The sequence below is a fragment of the Tamandua tetradactyla genome, chromosome 9 (genome assembly GCF_023851605.1).
Source record: "Tamandua tetradactyla isolate mTamTet1 chromosome 9, mTamTet1.pri, whole genome shotgun sequence".
Lineage (NCBI taxonomy): Eukaryota > Metazoa > Chordata > Mammalia > Pilosa > Myrmecophagidae > Tamandua > Tamandua tetradactyla.
In genome coordinates this window covers 35291283-35311420 of record NC_135335.1, presented here as the reverse complement: position 1 = coordinate 35311420, position 20138 = coordinate 35291283, and the positions used below count along the sequence as shown (strand labels likewise).

Sequence of the window (20138 nt, the reverse complement as noted above, 5' to 3'; positions counted from 1 at the left end):
TCCAATTAAAAATGTAATGAAACTGATATAGTTATGACTAAAATAAATTAATATACAAGGTAAAAAGTAATATCGTCTATATTTTAAAGCTTTAACTTTTGTGCGAGATAAAAAAATGTTTATTTTGTTCAAAATGTGCACTATCTAATTTAATCTGTCTAGTAAATTAACTGTTTTACATTTGAAGTCCAACTTGTTGGATATTAGTATAGCCACTCCTGCTATTTTCTGGTTGTTATTTGCATGAAATATCTTTTCACAACCTTTCACTTTCAACCTATGTTTATCTTTGGGTCTAAGATGTGTTTCCTGTAGACAGCATATAGAAGGATCCTGTTTTTTAATCCATTCTGCCATTCTATGTCTTTTGATTGGGGAATTCAGTCCATTAACATTTAGTGTTATTATTGTTTGGATAATATTTTCCTCTACCATTTTGCCTTTTGTATTATATATATCGTATCTGACTTTCCTTCTTTCTACACTCTTCTCCATACCTCTCTCTTCTGTCTTTTCGGTTCTGACTCTAGTGCTCCCTTTAGTATTTCTTGCAGAGCTGGTCTCTTGGTCACAAATTCTCTCAGTGACTTTTTGTCTGAGAATGTTTTAATTTCCCCCTCATTTTTGAAGGACAATTTTGCTGGATATAGGAGTCTTGGTTGGCAGTTTTTCTCTTTTAGTAATTTAAATATATCATCCCACTGTCTTCTAGCCTCCATGGTTTCTGCTGAGAAATCTACATATAGTCTTATTGGGTTTCCCTTGTATGTGATGGATTGTTTTTCTCTTGCTGCTTTCAAGATCCTCTCTTTCTCTTTGACCTCTGACATTCTAACTAGTAAGTGTCTTGGAGAACGCCTATTTGGGTCTAATCTCTTTGGGGTGCGCTGCACTTCTTGGATCTGTAATTTTAGGTCTTTCATAAGAGTTGGGAAATTTTCAGTGATAATTTCTTCCATTAGTTTTTCTCCTCCTTTTCCCTTCTCTTCTCCTTCTGGGACACCCACAACACATATATTTGTGCGGTTCATATTGTCCTTGAGTTCCCTGATACCCTGTTCAAATTTTTCCATTCTTTTCCCTATAGTTTCTGTTTCTTTTTGGAATTCAGATGTTCCATCCTCCAAATCACTAATTCTATCTTCTGTCTCTTTAAATCTATCATTGTAGCTATCCATTATTTTTTCTATGTTTGCTACTTTAACCTTCACTTCCATAAGTTCTGCGATTTGTTTTTTCAGTTTTTCTATTTCTTCTTTATGTTCAGCCCATGTCCTCTTCATGTCCTCCCTCAATTTATCGATTTCATTTTTGAAGAGGTTTTCCATTTCTGTTCGTATATTCAGGATTAGTTGTCTCAGCTCTTGTATCTCATTTGAGCTATTGGTTTGTTCCTTTGACTGGGCCATATTCTCAATCTTTTGAGCGTGGACAGTTATCTTCTGCTGCTGGCGTCTGGGCATTTATTCAGATTTCTCTGGGTGTTGGACCCAGCAAGGTTGTAAGATTTTTCTGTGAAATCTCTGGGATCTGTTTTTCTTATCTTGCCCAGTAGGTGGCACTCGTGGCACACGTTTGTCTGCGGGTCCCACCAGTAAAAGGTGCTGTGGGACCTTTAACTTTGGAAAACTCTCGCCGTCCGGGAGGTTCGCTAGCCGAAGCGGCTTGGAAGAGTTCTAGCCGGCCCGGGGTCCGAACGCAGGGAGGGTTGCTGGCCGCCGCAGCCCGGGAAAGCGCCCGTCCGAATTTCCTAGTCGGCCCGGGCGACAAGCGTGGCGGGAGGGCGCCAGCGGCAGCAGCCCGCCCGGGAGAGTGCACATTCCTGGGGAGTCACGGGTTTGGAAGGGGCCTCCCCCACCCGTCACCGCTCTCCGCGGCCTGGGGATTTCCGATCCAATTCTCTCAGTTGGTCCCGGGGGCCGCCCGTGGTGTGGGCGTCAGCCGCCACGGTTTCAGGGAACCGCCTCTCCAATTCTCCCAGCCAGCCCGGGAAGGGGGAAGGGAGTTACTCCGGCCGCTTGCCGCCCCGCCCGGTGAAGCCCGCGCGCCTCAGCGATCTCACCCGAGCGGCTTCTCTCAGCCAGCCAGCTGTTCCAGGATGGGGTACGCTGTCTTTTTTATCTCTGTTGTGGCTTTGGGCGCTGTTCTGTATCGTTTCTACTCCCCTAGTAGCTGTCCTGGAGAAGAAACTAAGATCCGCGCGTCTTACTAAGCCGCCATCTTCTCCAGAAGTCTTAATATTCTTTTATCAACTCAGTTTCAGGCATGAACAAGAAGTACTTCACTCCCATGCACGTAGGCCAAGTAAACCACGAACTATGGGCGCCTCCTCCGTGGGTCCTCTAGTAAATTAAACAACCTAATTCAACTTTACTTAATATAAAATCTGGAATAAGGAACAAAATCTTGATGTTCTGTACAAATTAAAGCTTTATACTCTACATTTCAGAGTGTTTGGGGCAAAAAATGAAAAAGCATCTGCAAAGTCCCTTAAGGAACTGGGAAAGATAAAACTATTAGGAATTTCCCAGGAAGCCAAGGCCTCAATTTTAAGGCTTGCCCTTATAAAACTTATTTCTGCAATAGTAAACTAAACCTACTTAGAATAAGTGCCTAACAGCCATCTACAGAAGATTTCTGCTGTTGCTGAAACATGGTCTCTCTCTAAGCCAAACTCTGAGCTTCCTCCCAACGTGGGACATATTTCCAGGAATATAAACCCGGCAACTGTGTGAAATACAACTAATCCTGGCATCACAGAACATGACTGCTCTGGCACTGTGAAACATAAGCTCCAAAAATGAGCCTGGCTCTAAACATGGATGAACTGAACAAAAGGGGGAAAAGAAATGGAGTTTCAATGGCTAAAAATTTCAAATCAAGTCAAGAAGTTATTCTGGAGGTTACTCTTATGCAAACTTCAGCCAAACATTACAAATTGCCAAAATACGGCAACCCCAATCAACAATGTTCCCCAAAACCCTAAAAAATATCTAATGCTCTATAAAATTTTATTTAAGTTTGTTTTTCAGAAACTTAAAATCTCCAAATTGTTCCAATGCCAAAGAAGCTCTGAAACCCGAAGATGCTAAACTCTCCAAAAATAACAACTGATTTCATCAACTCATCCCTTTGCCCCTTGGATCTTATTAACAACTCACTCATCCTTAATTATCCTCCTATTAATTTTCTTCCTAAACCCCTGCATCTTACAATGTCTATCTAAGTTTGTTCACAGGTCAACAGCAGCTGGGATAAACCAGCAAAATTCTAAAAACATACTCCTACTACAACAAAAATGTAAAACCTGCTCCTATCACAGCCCAATTAATAATGCCCCTGCCTGGCTCAAAGCAATTTTTCCTTCCCCGACTCTGCCCCTTAGACAGCAGGAAGTAGCCAAAAAGAGAACACAATGTCCCTGCTCCCTCAAAAAATTTCTTCAAGCTGAACTAAGGCATGCCCCCAAACCGAAACCCAGCTCTGGTCAATTTTATTAAAATAAAAAGGCAGGGATATCAGGTCTCAAAAAATAAAACTTAACACACAAATGGATTCTGTGGCATGGGGGCCCTTCAGCTTTTCTTACTCAGCAGCTTCTCTGAGGACCTGATGTGCTGGTGAGACAGATGAGCATGAATGTGCCAATGCCCCACTCGCCAGAGGCCAGACCAGATAACCATGAGCTTGAAGTCATGCTCTGCACCAGTCTGATATCTCCCGGTGATGCCTGCAGCCACACATCACCCTCCACCACTCTTGGCACATTTGTTCCTTTAAAATCACAAGCTGTCAGAAAGAGAGTTGGAGCCATTTTTCCTTTCCTTTTGCTAGGAGGTTTCGCTGGCTCCCACCTGCCTGCTCTCCCTTTGCTCTCAATCTGCTTCTCACTCTCTCAATAAACCCATTAAGCTTAAAAAAAAAAAAACTGTATGATATCACACCTCTTATTGTAAATCATATTGATTACACTATAAAATCATATAGTCATACATAATGCAGAGGGTTCTTAGATTGTCCAAACAATCCAGGGTCTACACAGTATACAAATGAATAAACTCGGTGTTATCAAAGCCACAATCTCAACCTGAATAAGAATTCAAATTGCTTCCTGTTATTTATAAGTTTAACTCAATGTTTAAGAAAATTCAGGGAAAATGTTAAAAAAAAAAAAAAAAAGCTACTATACTATACACCATGAAAGCTATGACAATTGATAGAAAAAGAAGGGAGAAAGGAAGATGGAACAAGTAAATGAATGACAACTGATTTCTACCAAACATAGAGTCAATGTTATATTATTACTTTATAATACTCTGAGAGCGCTAAGTGATGCAATTTTTCAGTAGAATAAAAAAGACATACCTCCTCAAAGTCCCAGCAATAGCTTTCCTTTCTTTGCATAGATCAGGATGAACAACTGCAATCCAAAATGTTTCCCCAAAAAGTTCTTTTTTAAAAGCACATATGAAAAGCAATCCAATCCGGGAGGATGGACACTGTGTCTACTAAATCTTGTAATCAAGAGCAGCTGTTCACCAAGTGTCAACATCTGAAAAAAGTACTAACTCTGGGTATGTCTTCTGGACAAAGTAACACCAGCTGGGACAGAGGAGCAAAAGAAGGAGAAAGAAACACTACTGAATAATGCAAATGACTGGCTGACAATTACCAGCTCTCAGTCTGCAAAATTTTTCAAATCAACAATACTGGACACTAAAGACTACATGGAGGTATAACAAGAACCAAACCCAGATGGCACTGGAACTATCAACGAAAGCAGCAATCAGACATACACTTCAGCAGAAAATGCAGCCATCTGATTAATAACAAATAAGCAGTGAACTAAAGAAAATGCAAAAATCCATTTGTTGAGCAGGCCACAATGGCTCAGCAGGCAGAGTACTAGTCTGCCATGCCAGAGACCTGGGTTCAATTCCCGATGCCTGCCCATGTAAGAAAAAAAAAATCTATTTGCTTTTTATGGCAAGATAATGACCATATCATACAAACAAATATATAAAACATACACAAATAATACTAGGTAGTCTAGCAAACAGACCATGCACTCCAGTCCCTCATCAAACAAATATTGTAAAACCACTAATGTAGATACCTACGTCAGCAGGAAATATAGAATTATACATGAAAATAATGCATATGAAGATCTAGCAGAGAAACTAAAAGTTAACGTGGAAGGGAGGACCAAAGTAAATCTGACACAACAGGTGGTTTTGTATACACTTGCTATATCTCTTACAGAACCAGGAATGTGTAAGCTATTTTTATTATGTAGTATAACACATACACAGCAAAGAAATAAAAAAGCAACAATTTTCAAAGTACTCTTCAAGTAGTTACAGGACGGATCCCAGAGTTTGTCATGGGCTACCATATGATCCTCTCATATTTCTCCTTCTAGCTGCTCCAGAATATAGGAGGCTAAAGGGCTTAAATATTTTTTATCATCACAATCAACTTTTTTTCCTTCTTTTTCGTGAAAAATAACATAAATACAAAAAAGCTATAAATTTCAAAGCATAGTCCCACAATTAGTTATAGAACAAGACTTTGATATGGGTTACAATTTCACAATTTTAGGTTTTTACTTCTAGTTTCTCTAAAATACTAGAGACTAAAAGAGATCAATTTAATGATTCAACATTCATATTCATTTGGTAAATTTTATCTTCTCTGTATAATTCCACCATCATCTTTGATCTTTCCATACCTCTCTTTAGGAGTGTCTGAGCTATGGTCATTCTAACTTTTTCATGTTGGAAGGGTCTGTCATTTATATGGGGTAGGGAAATGGAACTATCTGATGTTCTGGAGAGGATTGGCTAGGTTTCAGGACTTATCTGTACCAAGGACCCATCTGGAGGTTGCAGATTTCCAGAAAGTTACTCTAGTGCCTGGAACCCTTGTGCAATCTTATATATTGTCTTAGATGTTCTTTAGGATTGGCTGCAATGGTCCTGGTTGGGGCTTGGCAGGTTATGATAGGTAGCAGGGTCTACCAGAAGCTTGTGTAAGAGCAACCTCCAGAGTAGCCTTTCAACACTATTTGAACTCTGTCTCTGCCACTGATACTTTATAAATTACACTTCTTTTCCCTCTTTTTGGTCAGGATATAATTCTTGATCCCACGGTGCCAGGTCTGGTTTCATCCCTGGGAGTCATCTCCCATGTCATCACGGAGACTTTCACCCCTGGAAGTCATATTCCACGTAGGGGGGAAAGGCAATGATTTCACTTGCAGAGTTGGGCTTAGAGAGACTAAGGCCACATCTGAGCAACAAAAGAGGTAACCCAGAAGTAACTCTTAGGCATGTGTTCTAGTTTCCTAGCTGCCAGAATTCAATATACCAGAAAAGGAATGGCTTTTAAAAAGAGGAATTTAGTAAATTGCTAGTTTATAGTTCTAAGGCTGAGAAAATGTCCCAATTAAAACAAGTCTATAGAAATGTCCAATCTAAGGCATCCAGGGAAGGATACCTTGGTTCAAGAAGGCCAATGACGTTCAGGGTTTCTCTCTTAAGTGAGAAGGCACATGGCAAACACAGTCCGGGTTTCTCTCTCATCTGGAAAGGCACATGGTGAATACAGCGTCATCTGCTAGCTTTCTCTTCTGGTTTCCTGTTTCATGAAGCAACCTGGGAGGCGTTTTCCTTACTTATCTCCAAATGTCGCTGGCTAGTGGACTCTCTGCTTCTCGTGGCTGTGTTGTTCTCTGTTCTCTCAGAATCTCTTTCTTATAGGATTCCAGTAAACCAATCAAGACCCACCTGAATGCGTGAGGAAACGTCTCCACCTAATCCAGCTTAACAACCATTCTTGATTGAATCACATCTCCAGGGAGATGATCTAATTTCCAAACATACAGTACTGAATAAGGATTAGAAGAAATGGCTGCCTTTACAACATGGGATTAGGATTAAAACAGCTTTTCTAGGGTACATACGTCCTTTCAAACTAGCACAGCATGCCTATAGGTAGTATAAGTTTCTCTGCTACATACCATAAGCTTCACAAGAGTAAATCGCAAGATTGAGGGCATGGCCTATTGATTTGTGTGTCCCTAAAGTTTGACACAGCATCAAAGGATTCCTGATGCTAAGGTTTAATAGCTCCACATTCTTTCTCCCATCCCTCAGGGGACTTTGCCAATACCTTTTGATTATCTGCTTAATATACCCTATGATGTATCCAGGCATTACAATAATCTATACAGGGTTAAAAGACCTCTTATTCTGTGCTCCCTGTGTTTCAATTGTTCAAATGAGCTATACAGATAGGCTGAATTAGATTATGCACTACGGAAAATTTCAGTTCCAAACCAAATAAACCTTTCTTCCATTGGTCTCAAACAGCACGTGTGAGAACCACAAATGCTTTATTTTATCAACAAATTAGTTATTTCTTGATGTCTGTCACATAAATACTTTCTATTAAATTACAAATTATAGAATATATAGCAGTAGGCATATGGCCAAGATAGAGTAAAAAAGAATGGATTTGGGCGGTGCCATGGTGGCTCAGTGGCAGAATTCTTGCCTGCCATGCCAGAGACCTGGGTTCGATTCCTGGTGCCTGCTCATGCAAAAAAAAAAAAGAAAAGAAAGAAAGACTGGATTTATCCTACCTACAGCTACTAAAGTACCAGAAAAAATATGCAAAAGAATGTTTTTCAGAATCGGGCATCAGGCAGTACAGTACAATGATACCTGAGAGAGGATGAATGCCCAGGTTTACTGCCTGAAGAGAGTTTCCAGGCCACAGCACAGGAAGAGGAAAGCAAGGCAGATCTCAGCTATTTCCCAGAACTGAGGAGAAGAAACCCAAGTTGAGAGAGGCTAGAGTTTTAAGGTAGAGTACTGGAAAGAACAGAACTGTCCAGAGAGAGTTCCAGATCTGTGGAATAAGTCTCATTTAAGTCTTCTGTTGAGTACTGATCAGTATATGTGTTTGAAGAAACTACCTAGGGCTGAGGGAAAGAACCACCTGAAGGAGTAGAGAAAACGATTTTCAGATTTCACACAGGGCCAGAAATAGTCCGTGTTCTCAACAGCTACGGTAGAAAACTTCCTAGTTCAAAGGACATCAGAAGTACTCAAAAGAGTATTGCTTCAGTTTGCCAGCAAAATTAACTCTAGATGAAATAATCACTGCTCTGGTGCTATCTAATGCAGCTTAAAAGCAAGCCCTGGAAGGATCAAACTGTTTCCAAGTAACTTAACTGCATCCTAGAACAAAGCTCAAGAATATTTATAGGCATACAAAAATAGATAATACCCAAAAAGTTAACCTCTACAATGTCTGTCATCCAATAAAAAACATAAGGCCTGCAAAAAGGCAGAAGAATACAACCCAAAATCAGGAGAAAAATCAAGCAACAGAAACGGATCAAAACATGACACAGGGCGGGCCGCGGTGGCTCAGCGGGCAAGAGTGCTTGCCTGCCATGCCGGAGGACCCCGGTTCGATTCCCGGCCCCAGTCCATGTAAAAAACAAACAAACAAACAAAAAATAATAAAATAAACAAAATACTTAAAAAAAAAAAAAAAAAACATGACACAGATAATAGGATTAACAGACAAGAATATTAAAAGGTAAGAATTATATTCCATGGGTTCGAGAAAGTAAAGGTACAGAATGTAAAGTAGAGACTTCACATGGAATATATAAAAATGATCAAAGTCAAACTTCTACAGATAAAAAACATCTAAAACAAAAAATGCACTGGATAGGATTAGCAGCAGATATGACACTGCAGAACAAAAGACTAGTGAATCTAAAGATATAGCAATAAAAACTATCCAACATAGAGGGGGCAAGATGGTGGCTTAGTGAAGTGAGGAATTTAGTTTGTTTTCCAAAGCAGCTAGTAAATAGCCAGGAACATTACAGAACAACTGTTGGGGCCACATCAGTGACCAAACACACAGCGTACACCAGTCTAGACCAGCTCGACCAGCTGAGACCCCACAGAGAACTGCAAGTCCCCCAAACCCTAGAGGCCAGTGCCCCCTCCCCGACAGGCACAGGAGGCTGGTAACCCAGAGGAAAGTAAACAGACTTTACTAGCAGCAAGGGCTTAGCTCAACCAAGCTCCACTTGCAGAAATAATTAACAAAATCTGACTACTGAAAATAGGTCCCAAGCACAGATAAACCTGGAGTAAGAACTAGAAGTACTAGAAGTTTTTGCCACAGAAGAGAGGGGTCAGGGCTGACAGGGATTTAAAAAAACAGAGGTTTTTTGAGTAAGCACAAAATACTGCAAAAGGCCTAGCCCCAAGAAAAAGGGAGACATAGAGTTTGGAGAAACATAGAGCCACATACCAATTTAATTTATTGACTGACAAATTTGAGAAGCTGTACTGGCTCTGAAGAAGCTTTTTTTGCTTGTTTGTTTTGTTTTGTTTTGTTTTTTCTACTCCTTAACAGCTCATTAGATAGAACTGGAAGCCATATCAGGCTCCAGCTGCCCCAGGCAAGGGAGGAATTAAGCTTCTCTGAGAGACAAAGTAACTAGTCAGGTAAAAGGAGTTTATTCCCTAAAGGTTGTATCTTCCCCAAGAGTAAGGTGGGGGCCAGATCAAGGGGGACTCCTCCTTCAAGGAATTCAGGCTCCAGGGACTGGAAAACTGAAGCAATTAAAGCCAACCTACAACCTCACCTCTGTCTCAACCACACCAGGCAGGGAGAACCTGCTCAAAGGTACCATATCACTTTACACTGGTGGGAAGCCACAGGCAGACAAGAGCCACATGCTGGGCAGGATAGGAAAAGCAGAGTCTAGAGGCTTCTTAGGAAAGCCTGACAAACTGCTGGGTCTCATACTCAGGGAAAACTGATGCTGGTAACTTTTTCCTCCTGAGACTTCAGCCAGTCGGGTCTGGGAAAATCTGACTGGGGTCTATAATAGCTGAGGAAACCCTCCTCAAAAAAAAGGGGGGGGGGGCCTTCATATCGGCAGGGCAAGAAACAGAAAAAACAAGACATGAAAACTTTTATCAGTGAAATAAAACCTATGCTAGAGGTCTAGAATAAGCTGACGTCTATGTCAAAGAACAGATACAGAACAAAGCCAACCAGCAAATAAAACCCTAGGTAAAAGAGTGAAAACAACCTCCAAATAAACTACTTAAGGAAATGAAATGCCTAAATGCCAGCAAAAAATGAGTTATACTAGGAAAATCGAAGATATGGCTCAGTTGAATGAACAAACCAACAATTCAAATGAGATACAAGAGTTGAAACAATTAATTCAAGATGATGGAACAGATGTTAAAAATCTCATCAAAAATCAAATAGGGAGAGCTGGGCCCCTCAGAGTCACTGCTGCACTGCCTCCGCACTGCCATGCCATCTGAGAAGACCTTCAAGCAGCACTGCACTTTCAAACAAAGGATAGAAGATGTCTGACTTATCTAAGAGTAGCATCCTACCAAAATCCTGGTGATAAGAGAAAGATACAAAGGTGAGAAGCAGCTTCCTGTCCTGGATAAAATCAAGTTCCTTGTACCAGATCACATCAACATGAGTGAACTAATCAAAATAATTAGACAGTGCCTGCAACTCAATGCCATCCAGGCCTTCCTCCTGCTGGTGAACGGACATAGAATGGTGAGTGTCTCCATGCTCATCTCTGAAGTCTATGAGAATGAGTAGGCTGAAGATGGTTTCCTCTATATTGTCTATGCCTCTCAGGAGACATTTGGGATGAAATTGTTGGTGTAAGGCTGGCAGAAGCATCTATTCCAGAATTTTTTAAATCCTACACAAGGCAAAAAAAAAAAGTGATGTTATCAACTGAGATTGATCAGTCATTTAATCACAGGTCATCAAAACAGTAGTGTTTCCACCTAAGAGTCGTAGGAAGTTTTTGTATTTCAAGCAGAAAAACTGAGCTCCAAACAAGCACATTCAGTTTTGGAGAATTTTTATTATTTAACGTGGACTATCTTGCTTTCACATTTTAGAAGTTTGAAAATAAAATACTTTACATCTCAAGTTGCCAATAAGAGACCTTCGAGTTATTTTAATGCATTTTTTCCTGAATAGGAACTTGCAATTCGAGCAGTAACTCAAAGGCCCTGAGAGGAGCTGTTTTCTTTTAGGTTCCAAGCCTGCTACCTTTCCATAGAAGGCTGTCCATGCAGCTGGGCAGACCTCCTAGGAAGACCTTTCAGCACAGCTTGTCAGGCATCACCCCACCCCCACCCCCAGAGAATCATTTGCCACAATGGCTGGTGCAAAGCAGGTGCATGGAGGGGGGGGGGCGGGGGGGTATACAAACCACCCCATTAACATTTCTGGTTCCTCCAAGGATGTATCCCAGGTCAGGTCTCCTGCAGCATTAGAAAATTTAGTCAAACACTAAGATGCTTCATCTTTGGTTTGTTCTCTGGACAGTTACTTGGAGAAAAACATCACAGCTTTGTAGGAATCTTGACTTAGAATTTTGGTCTATCTTCTAAAAAAGCCAAAAGAATAAGGGAGTGACATTTCTTATTCTGGATTTTTCTGAGAACTCAAAACTAGTACCTGATTTGGTAAATAAACAAGAATTGTATTCTTTCATAAGGACAGCGGTAGAAACTAAAACTCAAGCATTAAAATTAAGATATATCCCCTTGTACTTTTTGGCTTAAAGCTATAGATGATTCATGTTATCTGTTAAGTGTGCAACTAAAATACGTTATTAAATATTTCTCACATTTTGTAAGAGTACTGTTAGGTGAAACCACCACCAAAGCTCCCCCACTCTTAAATGCATGTCAATTGTGAAGAAAATGTAGAAAAGGAGACCATAACTTAACATCTTCCGTATCCTATATAAAATAAGTGACTTGATACATCCTGCTACTTGGATAGGGTTTACTATTCACTGTTTTCGCGGGTGTGTCATAGGACAATCACAGATCTGTCAGCTCAGATGTCTGTGCAACAGGTCAGTGTTCCTTCTGGCCTTTAGGTGTGTGTGGAAGCCTGTCTCTCTTGGTGGGAGATATGTCCTGGTGCGGAGCGCAGCCTTACTATTGGGAGCCTGCGTGTTCAGCCTCAGAGGGGTCACCACCTTTGCGACCTCCCCAATCCTCATGTGTCTGTCTACATTGCTAACTCCAACTCTGTATATTTTTACCACACAATGTAAATTCTCAATCAGCCTGTCTTGTTCAGATTGTGTATGTCATTATATCTGACATTCTTGTAACTACTGTGTGATCAATAAGATTTCTATGAGAAATACTGCTTTTAAAAAATACAAAACAAAAAAATTTCATGCTAAGAAGGGCCACTCTAACCCACATTAGGGGGTTGTCACTTTATTTATAGGCTCTTGAAGACAAGTGCATTTTTAATGAATTAAGGTGAATAAAGGCACAACCAAAAACTGCAAAATTAAATAAACAAATAAATCAAATTGGGCAGTGTGACAGTGGCTCAGTGGTAGAATTCTTGCCTGCCATGCTGGACACCTGGGTTCGATTCCCATTGCCTGTCCATGGGGTTTGGGGGGGGAGAGAATCAAATCAGCAAGTTGATGGAGGATATAAAAAAGACACTAGGAGACTCAGAGAGAGCAGAGAATGCTGCAGCACCATGAAGCAGAGAGTCCACCAGCCAGCGACCTTTGGAGATGAAGAAGGAAAACGCCTCCCGGGGAGCTTCATGAAACAGGAAGCCAGGAGACCAAGCTAGCAGATGACACCGTATTCGCCATGTGCCTGTCCAGCCGAGAGAAGCCCTGACTGTGTTCGCCATGTGCCTTCTCACTTGAGAGAGAAACCCTGAACTTCATCGGCCTTCTTGAACCAAGGTATCTTTCCCTGGATGCCTGTGATTAGACATTTCTATAGACTTTTTTTAATTGGGACATTTTCTCAGCCTTAGAACTGTAAACAAGCAACTTATTAAATTCCCCTTTTGAAAAGCCATTTCATTTCTGGTATATTGCATTCTGGCAGCTAGCAAACTAGAACACCTAGTAACCTCTAATCTGCTATCGCTGTGAATTTGCTATTTCAAGTAATTTCTTATTTGATATAATACAATTTTTGTCCTCATGTTTCTTGATTCTTTCACTTGTTTTCAAGGTTTTCTGCATAGCATCGTGTCTCACAGGTTCACTTTTTCTTTTGGTTGAATAATATTCCATTGTGTGTATGTATCATATTTTGTTTTCCATTCATTTGTTGATGGAAATTTGGGCTGTTTCCAGTTTTGGGTTATTGTGAATGATGCTGCTATAAACATTGGTGTATAAGTAAAAAAAAAAAAAAAAAACACTGGGTGAACAAAAAGAAATCAGAAGTTTGAAAAAACAAATCACAGAACTTATGGGAATGAAAGGCATAACAGAAGAGATGGAAAAACAGTAGAAACCTACAACAATAGATTTGAAGAGGCAGAAGAAAGGATTAGTGAACTAGAGAACTGTACATCTGAAATTCAACTAAGGAAAATATAGGGAAAAGAATGGGAAAATATGGACAGGGTCTTAGAATTAAATGACAACATGAAGCACACAAATATATGTGTTTCAGGTGTCCCAGAAGGAGAAGAGAAGGGAAAAGGAGGAGAAAAACTAATGGAGGAAATTACCACTGAAAATTTTCCATTTCTTACAAAAGACATATAACTACAGATACAAGAAATGCAGCATACCCAAAACAGAACAGATCCAAATAAACATACTACAAGACATTTACTAGTCAGACGTCCAAGACAAAGAGACTATTTTGAAAGCAGCAAGAGAAAAGCAGTCCATCACATATAAGGGATGTCCAATAAGACTATGGGTGGATTTCTGAGCAGAAACCATGGAAGTGAGAGGGCAGTGGGATGATATATTTAAGATTGTAAAAGAGGAAAACTGCCAACCAAGCATTCCATATCCAGCAAAATTGTCCTTCAGAAATGAGGGGGAGGGAGATGACCCCCAGGGGTGAGTCTAGACCTGGCACTGTGGGGATCAACAATGCCATCCTGACCAAACGAGAGAAAAGAAGTAGAATAAGGTTATCAGTGGCTAAGAGAGTTCAAATAGAGGCAAGAGGCTACTCTGGAGATCACTCTTACACAAGCTTCAGTTAGACACTGCTACTATCATCAGTGCCAAACCCCAATCAAAACTATTCCGACCAATGCTAAAGAATACCTAGGGCATTATAAAAGATTCTACAAAGGTTCCACACATGAGGGTAACTTTCTAGAAACCTACAAACTCCAGATAAGTTCCTGGACCAGGTAAGTCCAGAAATGTAGAGAGGCCAGCCTCTCCAGAACATCAACTAATTCCATCCCTCATCTCATATTATCAACAGCCCCTTCCAACATGAAAAAGTTGGAATGGGCATAATCCAAATACCCCTAAAGAGTAAGAGAAAGATCAAAAGTGATGCTGGAGCTATACAGAGAAAATTGGGTTTAACAAATGAATGTGATGGCTGAATCAGTATATTGATATTTCTTTTAGTCTCCAGTACCTTAGAGCAGCTAGAAAGAAAAACCTAAAATTGTGGAATTGTAACCCATACCAAACTCTGAAATCTGTTTTGCAACTAACTGTTGCACTGTACTTTGAAATTTATTGCTTTTTGTATGTATGTTATTTTTCACAATAAAAAAAAAGTTTAAAAAATGAGGGGAAGATTAAAACATTTTCAGACAAACAAACTTTGAGAGAATTTGTGACCAAGAGATCCATTCTGCAAGAAATACTAAAGGGAGCACTACAGGCAGATAGGAAAAGGCAGAAAAGAGAGGTCTGGAGAAGAGTATAGAAATGAAGACTATCAGTAAAGGAAAAAAGATGAAAAAAATTAGATATGACATATAAAATCCAAAAGACAAATGGTAGAAGAACATACTGCCTTTACAGTAATAACACGAAATGTTAATGGATTAAGCTCCCCAATCAAAAGACACTGACTGGCAGAATGGATTAAAAAACAGGACCCAATTATATGCTGTCTACAGGAGACTCATTTTAGACCAAAGGAAAAAAACAGATTGAAAGCGAACGGCTGGGAAAAAAATATTTGTAAAAACTACAATCAGAAAACAATAGGAGTAGCTATACTAATATCTAATGAATTAGATTTCAAACATAAAACGATTTAAAAAGACAAGGACACTGTATTAATAAAAGGAACAATTCAACAAGAAGATGTAACAATAATAAATATTTATTCACTGAGCCAGAGTATTCCAAAGTACATGAGGCAAACACTGACAACACTGAAGGGAAAAACAGACATCCCTACCATAATAGTTGGAGTCTTTAATTCCCTGCTCTCATCAATGGACAGAACATCTAGACAGAGGATCAATAAAGAAACAGAGAATTTGAATAATACAATAAATGAACTAGACTCAACAGACATTTACAGAATATTACACCCAACAACAACAGGATACACCTTTTTCTCAAGTGTTCATGGATCACTGTCAAGCATAAACCATATGCTAAATCACAAAGCAAGTCTCAATAAATTTAAAAAGACTGAAATCATACAAAACACTTTCTCAGATCGCAATGGAATGAAGACGGAAATTAATAAAAGGTAGAGAGCCAGAAGGTTCACAAATACATGGAAGCTAAACAACACACTCTTAAACAACCAGTGGGTCAAGAAAGATACTGTAAGAGATATCAGTAAATATCTTGAGGCAAATGAAAATGAAAATATAACATATCAAAATATACGGGATACAGCAAAGGCAGTACTAAGAGGGAAATTTATTGCCTTAAATGCCTGTATTAAAAAAGAAGAAAGAGCAAACACTGAGGAATTAACTTGCACTTGGAAGAACAAGCGAAAAAGTGGCAAACTAATCCCCAAGGCAACAAAAGGAAAGAAATAACAAATATTAAAGAAGAAATAAATGAAATTGAGAACACAAAAACAATAGAGAAAATCAACAAAACCAGAGACTGGTTCTTTGAGAAAATCAGTAAACTTGATGGACCCTTAGCTAGGGTGACTAAAAAAGAAAAGAGAGAGAGAGAGAGAGAGAAGATGCAAATAAATAAAATCAGAAATATAAGAGGAGATATAACCACAGACCCCAGAGAAATAAAGGAGGTGTCATGGTTAGGTTCATATGTCAACTTGGCCAGTGGTGGTTCCTAGACGTCTAGTCAGGCAAGCACTGGCCTGTCTCTTGCTATGAGGATATTTCATTGACTTAAATCACGATTAAGTCAGCTGCATTCACAGCTCACTGCATTTGTAACCAGCTAAGGGGAGTGTCTTCAGCAATGAGTGATGCCTTGACCAGCAGAAAGCTTTTAAGGAGGATTCAGAAGAGAGAGAGGCACTCTTCTTGCTTCAGCCAGTAAGCCTCTCCTGTGGAGTTCATCCAGACCCTTTGCTGGAGTCTCCAGCTTCACAGCCTGCCTTATGGACTTGGAGTCTTCCATCCCCATGGTTGTCTAGCCAGCCTCTCCTGAGAGTTCATTGTGGACTTCATCGGAATTACCAGCTTGCAAACTGCCCTACAGACCTTGGACTCTACATTCCCATGGTTACGTGAGACACTTTCATAAATTTTATGTCTATAGATATCTCTTGCTGATTGCATTTCTCTAGTGACCCCTAGCTAACCCAGCTGGTACTGAGAGGATTCTATGAGTAACTATATGTTATTAAAATAGATGATAAAGGTGAAATGAACAAGGCATGCCTAGAAAGGCATGAACAACCAACAATGACTCAAGAAGAAATAGAGGGCCTCAACAAACCAATCGAAAGTAGAGAGACTGAATCAGTCATCAAGAAGCTCCCAAAAAAGAAAAGTCCAGGACCAGATGATTTTATATGTGAATTCTACCAAGCATTCAAGAAAGAATTAATACCAATCCTGCTCAAATTCTTCAAAAAAAAAAAAAATTGAAGATGAAGGAAAGCTACCTAACTCATTCTATGAAGCCAACATCACCCTAATACCAAAACCCAAAAAAGATACTACAAGAAATTAGGCCAAGTGATCAGTGACCAATCTCTCTAATGAATATAGATGCAAAAATACTCAGTGAAATACTTGTAAATCAAATCCAGTAGCACATTAAAGGAATTATACACCATGAACAACTGAAATTCATTCCAGGTATGCAAGTTTGGTTCAACATAAGAAAATCAATTAATGTAATACACCACGTCAACAAATCAAAGCAGAAGAACCATAAGATCACCTTGATTAATGCAGAAAAGGCATTTGACAAAATTCAACCTCATTTCTTGATGAAAACACTTCAAAGGATAGGAACAGAAGGGAACTTCCTCCACGTGATAAAGGGAATATATGAAAAACCCACAGCTAACATCATCCTCAATAGGGAAAGACTGAAAGCTTTCCCCCTAAGATCAGGAACAAGACAAGGATGTCCACTTTCACCATTCTTATTCAACATTGTGTTGGAAGTTCTGGTCAGTGCAATTAGACATGAAAAAGAAATACAAGACATCCAAACTGGAAAGGAAGAAGTAAAACTCACTGTTTGCAGATAATATGATACTATATATCAAAAACCCTGAAAAATCCACAGCAAACCTACTAGAGTTAATAAATGAGTACAGCAAAGTGGCAGGGTATAAGATCAACACAAAAATCAGTATATACACTAGTAATGAGCAATCTAAGGAGGAAATCAAGAAAAAATCTATTTACAATAGCAAGCAATCAAAAGAATCAAATATTTAGGAATAAACTTAAGTAAGGATACAAAAGATCAATACACAGAAAACTACAAGAAACTGCAAAAAAAGAAATCACAGAAGACTTAAAATAAATGGAAAGGTATACCATGTTCATGGATTAGAAGAATAAATATAGTTAAGATGCCAATTTTACCCAAATATATTTATAGAATCAATGCAATACCAAATAAAATCCCAAAAACTTACTTGGCAGTAGAAAAACCAACAAATTTATTTGGAAGGGAATGGTGCCCTGAATAGCTATTAATATCTTGAGAAAGAAAAATGAAATGAGCAGTCTCACACTACCTGACTTCTAAGCATATTACAAAGCTATGGTGGTCAAAACAGCATGGAACTGGCAAAAAGACAGATATACTGACCAATGGAATCAAATAGAGAGTTCAGATATAGACCTTCTCATCTATGGACACTTGATCTTCGACAAGGCAGTCAAGCCAACCCACCTGGGACAGAGTAGCCTCTTCAATAAATGGTGCTTAGAGAACTGGATATCCATTTGCAAAATAATGAAAAAGGATCCATATCTCACACCCTGTACAAAAATTAACTCAAAATGGATCATAGGCCTAAATATTACAGCTAAGACCATAAAACTTTAAGAAGAAAATGTAGGGATATATCTTATAAAACTTGTAATAGGAAGTGGTTTCAGACTTACACCCAAAGTATGAATGTTGAAGAAAGAAATAGATAAATGGGAACCCCTCAAAATTAAACATTTTGTGCATCAAAGGACTTTGTAAAGAAAGTAAAAAGGCAGCCTATACAACAGGAGACAATACTTGGAAACCACATATCAGATAGGGTTTAGTATCCAGAATATATAAAGAAATTCTTCAACTTAACAAAAAGACAAGCAATCCAATTAAAAAATAAGCAAAAGACATGAACAGACACTTCTCAGGAGAAGAAATACAAACGGCTAAAAGGCACACAAAAAGATTTCAACTTCACTGACTACTAGGGAAATGCAAATCAAAACCACAATGAGATATCATCTAAATGGCCATTATCAAAAAAAAAAAAAAAACAAGTACCAGAGAAGACATGGGAAAGAGGCACACTTATCCACTGTTGGTGGGAATGTAAAATTCCACTCTGGAAGGCAGTTTGGTGGTTTCTCAGGAAGCTAAGTATAGAATTGCCATATGATCTAGCAATCTCATTACCAGGTATATATTCAGAAGACCTGAGGGCAAGGACACAAACGGACATTTGCACACCAATGTTTATAGCAGCATTATTTACGACCACCAAGAGACAGAAACAGCCCAAATGTCCATCAACAGATGAGTGGCTAAATAAGCTGTTGTATATACATACGATGGAATATCATGAAGCATGTAACAACGTGGCTGAACCCTGAGGACATAATATTGGGTGAAATTAGCTAGAAATAAAAGGACAAATACTGTATGGTCTCACTAATATGAACTAAGATTAATGAATAAACTTGGAGAATTGAAGTTAAGCACACAGATTATCAGAAAATAGAAATAGGGTAGAGATTGGGCAACTGGTGTTGATGGAATAAAGTGTGTGCAATAGGACAGACTGTAAAAATTCAGAAATGGATAGCCCAATACTACCTGACTGCAGCACAATAATATAAGTACACTGAATGAAGCTGAATGTGAGTATGATAGAGGGAAAAGGGCTGGGGGCACATAGGAAACGAGAAGGAAAGACAGAGGATAAACACTAAGACATATAATTTAGGAATGCCTAGAGTGGACAATGATGGTGATTAAATGCACAAATTAAAAGACATTTTTGCATGACAGAGAACAAATAAGTGTCAATATTTCAGGGTGTTGAAAACAGATAGTACATGGGAAAAAATACAATCAACCCAAACCAGGGTCTATACTCAACAGTAACACTATAATATGCTTCTACTAAATGTAACAAAGGCTTTATGTCAAAACTAAATGTCAACAGGTGGGCGGCATGAGGAAGGGGTATAGATTCTTTGTAGAAGAAAAGGAAATGCCTTCTGATAGATTATCTGGCAAAGGCATGCTTATCCCTGGGGTGTAGACCTTCCCGGCAACGTGGGACAGAAACCCTAGCATGAGCTGGGATCTCAGGGTTCAACCCTATGAAACTTATCTCTGCAAAGGATAGGTTAAGCCTACTTAAAATTATGCCTAAGAGTCACCCCCAGAGAACTGCTTTTGTTGCACAGATGTGGCATCTCTTTCTATGGCAACATGGCCAGGGAACTGACTGCCCTCCCCACCTACATCAGACACGATTCCTAGGGGTGTAAATCTCCCTGGCAACATGTAACAGAAATCCTGGGATGAACTGGGACCCAGCATCAAGGGATAGAGAAAGCCTTCTTGACCAAAAGGGGGATAAGAGAAATGAGACAAAATAAAGTTTCAGTGGCTGAGA

At 39.3% G+C, this 20138-nt stretch overlaps 1 protein-coding gene and 1 pseudogene across 17 annotated transcripts in view; one reads left to right on the top strand and one right to left on the bottom strand.

Moving 5' to 3' along the window:
* TMCC1 (transmembrane and coiled-coil domain family 1) overlaps nucleotides 1-20138 on the bottom strand; it is a 390104-nt gene that overhangs the window by 329113 nt on the left and 40853 nt on the right. The window lies entirely within an intron of this gene.
* LOC143646968 (microtubule-associated protein 1 light chain 3 beta pseudogene) lies at nucleotides 10369-10746 on the top strand (annotated as a pseudogene).